This window comes from Hibiscus syriacus, unplaced genomic scaffold (genome assembly GCF_006381635.1).
Source record: "Hibiscus syriacus cultivar Baekdansim isolate YM2019G1 unplaced genomic scaffold, ASM638163v2 tig00110270_pilon, whole genome shotgun sequence".
Lineage (NCBI taxonomy): Eukaryota > Viridiplantae > Streptophyta > Magnoliopsida > Malvales > Malvaceae > Hibiscus > Hibiscus syriacus.
Genome location: NW_024062656.1, coordinates 169558 through 183020, shown reverse-complemented (window position 1 = coordinate 183020; position 13463 = coordinate 169558).

The following is a 13463-nucleotide window of genomic DNA, read 5'->3' as shown; positions in this document are numbered from 1 at the left end:
TATATGCCGATTTGGCACCACGTGGGGTATAGCGCGCCCCCTGATCCGCGCTATACGCCACGTAGGGGTATAGCCCGGATCAGGGGCCGCGCTATACATGGTTATCTAACATGTGGGGTATAGGGCGGTACAGGGCGCGCACTATACCTTTAATTACCCACCCGTTCACACCCCAATCCTCCCTATAAATACCCACATCCTCAATCACTTTCATCACACCAAATTCTCTCAAATTTTCTCAATTTCTCTCAAATACTCTCTCTGTTTAAGGTATATTTTATAATATTTTTAATATTATGTATTTAATTTATTTAAGTATTTTACTTTATTTAATATTTTACTAATATAATTTTTTTGCAGATATATAATGGAAGATAGTCTACTTCGCTTGGATGGAAATCATATATCTAGACACTTTGCTGATACAGTAACATTTTAACATTTTAATTTAATTTAAATTATTAGTAATAATTAGTTGATTTATTTAATGCATGATTATTAGATTAAGAATTAATTTTTGTAATTATTTATTTTTAGAAGAAAGACAGTGTATTAGATCCTTTTATTAGGAATCTTAAGTTAGTGATACCTAGCCGTGTCTTGCCGTATTTAGTAGAGGCTGGATTTGGTTACATAGGTAGATATCAGGGTCACTGTAAGATAGAACCAGACCTTATTTCTGCCTTAGTAGAGCGGTGGAGGCCGAAGACCCACACATTCCATCTTCCGTGCGGAGAGTGCACGATCACGCTTGAGGATGTTTCTATGCACCTGGGGCTTCTAGTGGATGGAGATGTGATATCAGGGATAACTTCCGGTTCTTGGACTACTTTGTGCCGAGAAAATCTAGGACGTGTCCCGGAAAGTTTTATCGGAGGTAGGATACCGTTAAATTGGTTAGATGCCAATTTTTGAGAGTTGAGCGCAGACGCCTCTGAGGATGAGGTTAAGATGTATGCACGGGCATGCATATTACAGTTGATAGGAGGGTTGCTGATGCCGGACAAATCGCGCAACCTAGTTCACTGCATGTGGTTGCGACATCTTAGCGACTTTTGTCTCGTCGGATCATTCAGTTGGGGCTCGGCAGTTTTGGCTTTGCTGTACAGGGAGATGTGTGGAGCCACTGACTACAGGCGTAATGCTATCGGCGGATGTCTCCTACTGCTGCAGTCTTGGGCATGATATCGATTGCCCTTTTTATGTCCCGTTGTGAAGAACTCATTCGTATTTCCACTACTTATGATGTAATTATAAAATTGATTTTGTATATTAATAATTTTATACAACGTATAATAATTTTTTTCCTTGAATAGGTGGTCTATTGATAAGAAAAATAATCAGGAGCTACATGATGATTTAGAAAAAAATTAGGTCCTAATCGATCAGAAGGCTGGCACACATGTATGAATTTTAATGTTTAAAAATCGATTTTAGATTATAGTTATATAATTAGATTATTATTTTGATAAAAATTATATATTATTTGTTTTAGTTTGAATGAGTGCCATATTCTACTGATGATGTGAGGGCGGTGATCCCACCTGAGTTGAGGGGTCCATCAGATGTTTGGATGGCGATGGTTCCTCTGATCTGTTATGCGACCGTCGAGTGGCACTCCACTGATCGCGTGCTCCGGTAGTTTGGTTGTTTTCAACCAATTCTGGAAGCACCTCGCAATATGGACGAGTTGCATAGCTTAGATAGACGCGGCAAGACAAATACAGATTGGCTGGTGAAGCATTATGAGTGGGTCGTGTTGTGGGAGGATCGACATCGACGCCTTCCCCGTAGAGAGCCCATTTTTACTGACTTCTTGATGTATGCTGACGGTTATTATGAGTGGTTCAACAGTAACGGGAAACCGTTTCTGCTTCCCGAGGATACACGAAGGCAGACCTTTCCGCGACGTCGACAGAGACGTGATCCGACACAGCACCATTATCCCCCGACTCATGGACGGAGAGCAGGTGCTTCTGGTTCATCCTCAGCTGCACCAGCAGGACCTTTATAGCAGCCACCGCAGCCATTTATGATGCCGCAACCATATATGATGTCGTCATCACTTTTCCATTACTAGATGCCGCCGCCTTCACCTGGTTTTATGACCCCGCCGCCGTCACCGTCATAGATGACCCCGCCGCCGCCACCGTTACAGATGACCCCTCTTGGAGGCTACTATGGGTCTATGTTTGTAGATTCGACTTGGGGTTCATATACTGGATATTTGGCGGGTTCAGCCTCATCACCCATGGCCGCAGCACAAACACCTCCTGTAAAGTTTTCACACTCAGCGATGTCTGGGTTTTCCCAGTTTTCGCAGGCCGGTGGGATAGTCAGTCATACACCTCCAGGGTCCTTATTCTATGGAGGTGCTTCATCGTCATTTGCTTCTCATCAACCTAATGTATCTCCTCAAGACGACGATGACGACGATGGTGATGATGATGACAGTGAGGAGTCAGAACCAGTGATACGAAGAAATCTTCCTCGAGACCGACAACCACCGCCCTACGGAACACATTCACGTCGCAGGCATCGATAGATTTTTTTTATTATATTTGTATTTACTTTATTTTGTTAAATTGTAATTTTTTATTATTTCTCATTTAATACTTACTTTATTTTGTTAAATTTATTGGACTTTTTTAATGTATTTCAGTTAATTTTGTTTATTACCATTTAATATCAGTTATTGTAATTTGGTTATCATTTAATACTTATTGTAAGTTTGTTGTATTTAAAATTACATTCAAATACCAATTTGGTTATCATTAACTTGAAGTAAATGCAAATTAAAGTACAAGAATTATTATTTGATAAACAAATACATCATTTCCTCATCAATTGTTACTTGATGACAACAGAAGTGGACATGTTTTTCTCGTGTGTCCTGGGTTTCTACAATGCCCACATCTTCTGTCTTGTCTAGATCTTTCTCGAATATCCATATCGCAATGAATTCGATTGGATTTTGGACGACCATGCTCCCTCAATAAACTCGGATTTGGTACAATCAGAAGCCAATCTTGAACCTCATCAGGGTCTTTGTCATTACCAATGGGGGAAACTCAAATTCATATACCTTAAAAACTTCAGATAGTAGGTATACGAGATCCACAAAATGGTTATAATATTGACGTGTGTGCGAGCAAGCTGCTATCACGTGAGAGGATGGATACTTCAGAGCTTGAAAAACCCACAGTCGCACGTTCTGTCCCTTAGATTTACTCTTAACGACACAGCTTCAATCCCTTGAAGAGGTCGCAGCAACTCTGTGACACAAAACATTTCATGCCTTCTAGAGAAGCTTGTTACAGACATTCCATTTGATGCAACAATTTTTTTCTGTAGATATGAAACTAATCTAGGGTGATAGACATGACCGCCTTGCATCCAGGTTTGAGCTTGTCCCCCGAGCTTCGCAAAAAGTTCCCCCAAACAAAAATATGTAGTTTTTACCAAACCAACTACAGGTAAGTGACGTGCACCCTTTAAGGTTGAATTGATTGCCTCAGCCAAGTTGGTCGTCATGTGTCCATATCGATATCTATCATCATATGCGTTCGTCCATATTTCTTTATCGATGAGGCTGATGTAATCATATCCTTCCTCGTTCTTCACCCGTAAATCTTGAAGTATTGATTCAAATGTTCGAGGAAGTAGTTCGTAACCTGATAAAAAATGTATAACTTACTAACTTGCTTTCGTTGCAAAATTAAAATGATCAAAAAATGTATAACTTACTAACTTGCTTTCACTTACCCATGCGCACAATTAATTGACACTCATCATTCTTCTTGTACCTCCCATGATAGTTCGCAGCAATGTGTCGGAGACAATACCTATGTTGGACAAAGGGTGGTTGCCACATTGGACCCAAAGACTCCATTGCTACTTTGATCCCAGCTCCGCGATCTGAAATGACACAGATGTTTTCCCTCGTGATAACATGTGCACGAAAATTTCGGAGGAAAAAGCCCAAGAATTTGTATCTTCTCCTTCGACAAGAGCAAAAGTAACTGGAAGAATGTTGCGATTGCCATCTTGGACAACTGCCAATAATAAAACTTGCTTGTATTTTCCATACAAGAAAGTCCCGTCGATCTGGACCACAGGCTTGCAGTATTTGGCAGCATTAACGCACTGTGGGTAACTCTAAAAAGCCCGGTAGAATTGTCTTCGATCGTGAAGAACTCGATCATTATGGTATGCATAGGAGGTTTCGACGTCCACAATTGTCCCAGGATTCAACGTCTGCAACAGTCTAAACCAACCTGGAAGTTCATTGTAAGAAGCATCCCATTCGCCATGAAGTTTGACAATGGCATTTTGTTTTGCCAATCAAGCTTTTTTATAGGAGACAGTGTACCCATACTGCTATTGTATAGCTAAAATCAACACTGCAACAACTATATGAGAGCTTGCTTTTACCATGGGCATAATGGCTTGGCATATCATTTCAGAGTCCAAGTTGGGATGATCTTGGTTGACCCCTCCAGCACAACATGTGTGAGGATCGTTGTATACTGTTAGTTCCCATATGTTGTTTTTCCTCTTCATTTTCGATACGCGAACCATCTAATTGCATCCGTTTTCGCGTCAGTCACAATAGCATACATATTTTTCGGTCGTCGATCGGTTGACTCTGGAATGAACAGAATTACGGATATTGTAATTTTTGATAGCCATCATCGCTTCTTTGCTTGAAAACTCCATGCCTAAAGATAACTCACCATTATTTATTGATGAGTAATATCCATAGTCACCGAGATGAGGCATATTTGCAAATTCTGGCCCGTACATTGCACCATAATCAGTTTCATACATGTGTGGAGGAGGGTCAGTTTGTGTCACATTTCCTGGAACTTCATCTACATCATCATCATCGGAGTTGAATTGCGGTGATTCTGGGTGAATGAATAGTCCAGTCTCAGCACCATCCGCACCAGGCTCACGAAGCAGTTCTTCTGGTGGAGATTATGGTTCCTCCATGCGCTCCACATTTAGGTTGAAGAACCTACTACTTGCATGTCTTCCCCTTGAACTAGAAGGCATATCGACATTGAGACCGAAAAAGCTCGCAGTCGAATGCCTCCCCTGGAGCTTGAAGCCATCTTGTCAAATGGAAACTGCACAGATTGTTGCGTCAATGACATCTCCATATTAAGGTCAAAGAAATTTGCAGATGAATGTCTTCCTCTTGAACTGGACGCGGTGTTGCCATACAGATTGTTCGTGGACCCACCTCGGTACATATCGTAAGGAGTTGCGGATGAATGTCTCCCCATTATGGCATTAAAATCATTACACATTACTGTAGTTGGGCTGTAAACTTGATCAACTTGTTCAGCCAACCCATAGTGGGAGCTTAATGATTGACCCCAAACAACACACACTTGAACAAAATATGCATACATCTCAATATCGGCGTCTGAATAATTACTTTCAGCTTCAACCATCATTTGAACATCATCATTGTTCGAAAGTTCGAACGCTGTATAAGTTAATGGCAACAATGATGTTGAAAATCTGTACTGCAACGACGAGATTCTTCTACTACTTCCAACATGAATCTTCCTCGAAATCTTCGTTATCAGCTCCTCAAGAGTTATGTTTTTCTTGAATGATATTTTAACACGCTCATTTGATACGAAAACAATGCCGGTTTCATCTTCTCGAATTTAACCATCATAATAAACAATAGCTGAAAGTCACGCCATTCTTTGAGTTTAAAAGTGCGGCAATATTATATCTGAAAAAAAATAACTGAAACAAACCTGATTAAATAAATTATATATGAACGAAAATATAACACAATAATTTTTTTTACACATCAACGTAAATAATTTAAATAATATAATAATATTATATTATTACCTGCACCGCAAAACTATTTCGACGTATGCTCCCGCTTTTTAATTTTACAAACATAAAAATTAATTGAAAATAATTAGTATAATATTTTTTCAAATAATGATAATAAACAATAAGTATAATTAAAAAATTATAACAAAATTACCTTATAACGAAAAATCGCACGAACTTCTAAATTAAATATGAGAAGATTGCCTGAATTATTACTCGTTGACGGAATTGTTGTATTAATTTATAAGTTGAGAGGAGAGATACCAGGAGATGTGAGAAATTTAACTGGCGGAGGAGGGTATTTATAACCATATAAGGCGCGGTACCTGCACCGCGCTATATGTAATTATTCATAAAAGATATAGCGAGGACCAGAGACCGCGTTAAATATAATTCCGGTACGTGGCGTATAGCGCGGCCCCTGATCTGCGCTATACCCCTACGTGACGTATAGCGTGGATCAGGGGTATAGCGCGGATCAGGGGGCATGCTATATACACGTATAACCTATGTCATCGTATAGCGCGGTACAGGGGGCGCGCTATACCCCACGTGGTGCCAAATCAACGTATAGCGCGGAGCAGGAGGCGCACTTTATTGCTATGGATGTTAGATGAAAAAATATAATATGATCGATATTAGATTGATAAATATATAAATCACCGATGATTTTTAAGAAAAAAACAAATTTTTTGATGAAGGGAAATCAATAATTTTAGTTGTTATGATTAGGTCCATACTCCCACATGGTGAAAAGAGAGAAAAGGTGACAAAGCGATTTTCTTTTTAGTCCTCATTTTTTTGGGGATTCAGTGAGGTTGAAGTTGGTGTGGTTGTGATGTGTTTAATGGTTATTGGTTGTTATGGGTGAGAAGTGAGAGCTTGTGGAGAAGGATTATGAGTTTGGATCAATGGCATATTGACACGTCAGCATGTTAAAAATGAGATTGGGAGTTGCATGTTAGGATCGGTTTGGGGGTTTGGCCGTTGATTGCGGTCTCAAAGGCAAAGGAATATTGGGAATTGCAGTTTGGGAAGGGAAAAGGCAAGGTCAAATCAAACGACAACGTTTGCGTAAAATTGAAGAAAAGTGTGTTGAGATTACCCAAAACAAGGACGAATCATTTTGTTTCAACTCTTGAAATTAGAAATGTGTCATCCAATGTTAAAACCGTAGCATTTCAAAATCTGCGTGGCAAAATTAAATTTGTCATCTTAAAATAAAGGTCAAGTTCTTTTATTAGCCCTTATACTATATTTAAATTGTAAATCGAGTCCATTCACTCTGGATATTTAATACATTTTTCATTGATAAATTGAGACCATATTGATTAAATATTGGTAATTTTGTTGAATTATTTTAAAGTATGATCACTTTGATTGAAAAGTAAATTTTGAGGACTAAAACTATTATTATAACATAACATCTCATCATCTCCGTTAACTTAACGGTCAAATCTAACAACATATGACCAAAATAGAAACAAACATAATGTTAGGTATGCTTTTGAAAAAAAATAATTGAATCATCAAAATAGAAACATAGGAATAGATGGATGACCAATAGGTTGTTTACCCTTAAATTTATCAAATAATGGTCAAATTCTTCCATTAGCCATTACACTATTATCAGATTGTAGATTAAGTCCATGCACTCTAGATATTTTTAGTTTATCTATTTTTAAATTTTTAAATTCATTATTGATCTAAGTAGTAGCAATGAAAATTGTTAAGTTAAATTTCACATTTAATTTCTGTATCATGCACAAGTTATAGATATATTTCAAATTCTCTAATGTAATGGTTTTAAGTTCAAGTAATTTAATTATGTTATCACTATATTATTTTAACAAAGACTAAAATTTTAAAATTCGAAAACTATATAGATGAAGATTGACTACGGTGTAGGAACTAAGTACATAATTTATACATAGTACAAGGCCTAAATATAGAATTAGACCAAACATAAATGGTGACTTTGAGAATTATCTCAAAAATCTAAATAAAAAGAGTTTTTATTCTTTCAATGTTGTCTTTGACTAAAGCTAAAATAGAAAGCGACAATAGGAAGACACAAGTATATTAAAATAAATACGTAAATATGTAAATTAAATTATGAAGGAATCCTCTTTCCTATAAAGTCCAATAAAGTCGGGTAGTTATGTTGTACGATAGTCTTAATATTCGACTAAAAAAAGATCCTATTGAAAATATTAATATTTTTTTAATATTTTTGATAAAACGCTACCTAAAACTTTTTTTTTATCGAAAATATTAATTTCGCTAACTAATTCTCGGTAAAACCTAATATTAATATTTTCAGTAAAAAAAAATAATATTTTAAGTAGCGTTTTATCAAAAACATTAAAAATATTAACATTTTTAAATAGCACATTTCCTTAATCGTATAGTAAGACTGTTGTACTTTGTACAATTTTTATATACTTTGGAGGACTAAAGTGAAAAAGGGGCATGCATCCCCATAATTATTACCATGTGTGGGTCAATTTCCAACCATCATTTCTCATCATTTCCCTTCCAAAAACTCTGTTTTTTTTTCAGATTCTCATGACCAATCAATTAATTTAGGAATATATGTAATTTTGTATTAAAAATATGAATATTTTTAAAAAATATTCAGAATTTATTGGATGTAAAATTATAACTTTTTAAAATCAAATTAATTATTTATAAAAGTATAAAAATAATCTAAATTGTATAAAAATTTAAAATTTTTAAAAGTATAACTACACTCTTTAATTCATCTATGACCTAATTTATGAAAACTATTAGAGAATTAGAGTTTGGATAAATATTCGTGATTTTTTCTAGTCAAATTTTTTATGTAGAATTTTTATATAATATATTTTTTTTAATTTTACGTTCATACATTTATCATTATTTTTTTTATAATTTTGTAATGATTTTTATATATAATATATATGAAGCTCCAGGAGGTGAAAGTTTTAGGAAAGAACATTTTAGTTTGGGCGACGTTTTACCTAAATTCAGTATGTGTCGGTGAGACATTGATTTTGTAGTAAAGGAGATGTCTATAAATTTTGGGAATTTAATTTCGAATATCATTATGTGTCCGTTTAACCTACATTTATTTTATTGAAAAAAATTCTCTTTTTTCCCACTTATCTGAAATATTTTAAGAAAATTTCACTCATTTTCAATGTTTATAGTAAGATTTATTAAATAATTTCAACAATGTTGTCGGTAGTGATTATACTATAACGAATAAAATTTGCATAATTTTGTGAAATACATGTTAACAGTGCATGTGTATATATAAATATATTAAATATTAAATGTATTATCATATTATCTGTTATAAATTTATATTATGTGATAGATAATAATTGATATATATATATATGTATGTATACGTACATTGTGAATTTGTTATTTGTGAATGTTTACTTAGATTATTAAACATATTATGTTGAATACATTTCATTTTCTGAAACAAATGCAAATATAATATCTTATAGACAATGTAATATTACGTACACATCATCTATATGCGTATATATATTTTTTATTTAAAAATAAAATAATCTTTTCTGGAAGAAAATTAGTTTAAGACTCCAAAGGACTAATATATTGGTATCTTATGTTATCAATATGGTATTAAAACGTATTAATCTAATACAAAATCAATTCAAAGCTTCATAAGATCTAATTTTATGTTATATGAAGAAATAATATTTGTGATTATATTTTTTTTTGAAAGACGAGTACTTTGTGTTGATAAGGATACAAGGTACACCACCCTATAGACCTCATTAAAAAACCTCCCTAAATCTATTGGAGAAAAAAGAGTAAACCAGTGGAAAGAACAGAAAGCCAGAAACTGGCTCCTGAGATACAACACTTCCTGAGATACAGGAGAATACAAAGAAAACATCTAACCTGCTGTTATGAAAACAACTACACATAGAAACCAGCCGAGAAAAACACATAAGAAAGAGCAGCAAAACAACTATCCACATAACCTCCTTTGGAAAGGCACCAAAGCGGAACTCAACAAATTCAACTTAATAATAGAACGACCTGCGGACTTCGCACTAAATCCTGGAAATCAAGGGAGCTACACTGGCCACAAATAGATCGACCAAAACTCTAATCTGCAATTCCAACAGCTCCAGAACGATCAACCAGAAACGCTAAAGCAGCCAAACAACAGCAGAAACCCTGATCACCAAACTTGCTAAAACTCTAACATATCATCATGACTTCATCAGTCTTCCTCCCAGCACACAAAACTCATCCCCTATTAATAAAAAACGAAGATTCTATAAATTTGGCGAGGAAACTAAAGACAGTTTCTCCCCCGATTCTGCACAAGTAGCAACCCACCTTTTCTTCAAATATGAATCAGAAAGGGATCTACCAGATAATTCAGAGGAGATAAGATTGGATTTCAACAAATTGAATCTCTTCCATGCTCGATCTCTTCTTTTTTTCTCGGCTTTCGATAGTATTTTGTCCTGAATATCCAAAAGGGAGCCAAATTTCTGCTTCTTTATTTTCTTTTTTTTCCCTAGAGGACAACTCTTTTTCACTTGAGTAAGCAGAGTTAACCCTAACAGGAGACAGAGACAAAAACACCTCGTCTGCAGAATTGAATGAAAACAAATCTGCACTCGAATTCTCCAATAATCTTTTACAAATGGAAAGAGATTGGGTCTGCCTAGGATCATCATCTCTAATAAAATCCAAGCACCTAATACTATCGTCAAAAACCTTGAGCTTAAGCCCATTAATAGGCGAGATCGGCACGTCGTGCACCTGCACGATACCTTAGACAAACTGAATCGCGCACAGCTGCCCCACTAGACAATGACGGGAAATTATAATTATAAAAATCATCTGCCCATAACTCATCAAATCTAGAAACATCGCCTACTTTTTCAACACCTGGAAACCACTTTCCACCTTCATCGTCCAAGCCAACAAATAGCGTTGTCGACACATCATGCACCTGCACGTTAGTTTCGAGTGAATCACCCAATTCCACTTCTGACCCAACGTGCTTCCTATCAACTTCCTCCAAAGCAATAACCGTGCCACTCCCCTGACAAACATAACCATGCGTAGCTGTCCCACTACGCAATGTCGAGGAATCTATTTCACCAGCCCATACCTCTTTGGAACAAGGAACTACGCCAACTTTCTCAGCTCCTGAACACCCCGCTCCATCACCCGCAAACGTTCCATCAAAGAACACTCGATTTTCTACAAGAACTTCCTCCATTTGAGAAGACAATCCAGCACATGCCACCAACTCGGAATACGTTACTGGCGAGACACCGACGAATTCCTCCACCGTGGATGACAGGGATGCAACTTCTTTTTCCATCAAAGACGAATCTTCCAAAATAGATTCTAGTCTGAAACAAGGTTCAAACCCGGAAACATAAACTGTAAACATCCGTTCTCCTACTTTCAATTCAAATGATTCTTTCACTCGAGTTTGACAATTCGTAATAATCTGAAACAACGCCCTATCAAACGATCCAGGATTTAAGGTCCCTTCATCAATGGAGATAAGAGCTCCCTACTTTTCTGCAATGTTTCTGAAAGTTGAATGACACCACAAAAAAGGTGGGATCCCTTTGCATGATAACCATGCCCGTCGGCTGCTACATTGAAAGTTTTTCGACCACACTTCCACTTTGTCAAAGCAATTTTTCAACGCCTCAATCTGATTTTTAAGAGTAAAATCACTACTCTCCTCATTTTCAAAGATGATTAAAATAGCTAAACAGCTTAACCTCATAATTTTCGAACCAAAAATGTCTTCCTTGTGCATAATAGCAGCCAACTCTTTCATTTTTATAAATTTTCTGCACCAACCTACCAAACTATCTCTAAGAGTTAATAGCTTATCCTCGTCAACAACACCATCAGTGGAAACCTCTGAAAGACTAACATCCTCCTCTCTACTCTTGACCTCAGCTAATTTTGCAACATCACACTTCTTTCTCCAAGGCATCACGAGGTTGAAATCTCGCCATGAAAACTCTAACCTTATTTCCTTGAATCCTAGATCTATCAACACATATGATAACCTTCTTCGCGTCCTCCAATCTGCTGAAGCGAACAAAACCGAACCTGCTACCTCCCTTGCTTCTTTTGTTAGGGATGAATGAATCTACCACCTCGCCATATTTATCGAATATTAACCAAAGGCCATGATGATGAAGGAACTTTGGAATATTAAAAATGATCACCGAAACACAATTACTCCCACCCAAAACTCTCACCTTACCTTACTCGCCATGAGTCCCTTTCTATTATATTCTAATCACTCTCAAAGTTACCACAATGAATATCATGTGATAATATATTATATGAAGAAATAATATTTGGGATAATCCATTGTAGTTGACAAAGCTCACGGATATATAAAAGGATAGTATGGAATCCTTGTCGAGTTGTTGTTTCTTGAATAGCTGAACCGCTTGTATACTATCTGATTCAACCACTAAACGCCTAAAGCCGAGATCCCATGCCAAAAGCAAGCCGACATACATACCCCAAAGCTCTGCTTCAATTATCGAACAAATACCAGCGAACTTCGTAAAACCAGCATACCACCTCCACGTATGGTCACGTATTACACCTCCACACGGCGCACGATCATCCACCTTAGCTCGTGCCCCTTCGGTATTCAACTTAACCTATCCCACTTGATAGTTGATACTGCCCCTTGAAACATTGCCTGCTTGATTAACAGCCCCACCCTCCATAGTGGCACGTTGCATGCTCCTCATCAGGTTCCGGTTCTGCTCCGGCACCGATCTACCAGAAAATATAGGATTATCAAAAGCCACAGCATTCCTGAAAAACCAAAGGTTCCAAATAATTGCACCAAAGAAAAGATCCCAATCTTTCGGATCGATCGCAAAAAAGAGGTTGATTATTAAAACAATTAGTTGAAATTTATTATTAGTTGCCGTTTGATTGTTTTCAAAGAAATTTATTCAATTGATTCAATTTTACTGATTCAGTTTTTGAGATATTACACCGAATGATATAGTAGTAATGTTTGTGGCCTTAGATAACAATTTGAGCGTCAAATGAGATGTTTAAAGTTATGTTAGAGTTAATTCTTGAATAGTATTGATATTGTTCTTGATGTATTGATATTTTAAAAAATATTAAAAGAAATTTAAGTAACTTATGTTTGAAATATCGATATCTATATTTAAGGTATCGCTATTATTCATGTAGTATCAATATAGAGTAGAATATTGTTATTATTATAATGTTCTGTTGATATAATTTTTGGGTTATGACGAAAATTTCAAAAATGTTAATTATTTAGAACTTTATAAACCGAAGTTGTTGCACACTTGATTGTTTTAAAACCTACTCCTTTAAAATTTTATAATAACTCCGAGACTTATTTAATTAAGATTCAGGTGAGTTGAAATACCACTCTACTATAGTTCGAGCCACTGATGCAGTTTGTTTGCTTTAACATCGAGAATAAAGGAACAATATAAAATGTAAGAAATTTGCATGAATCTTAATTATATACCTACCAAACTTAGACAAGTAAACATGTTATTTGGCCT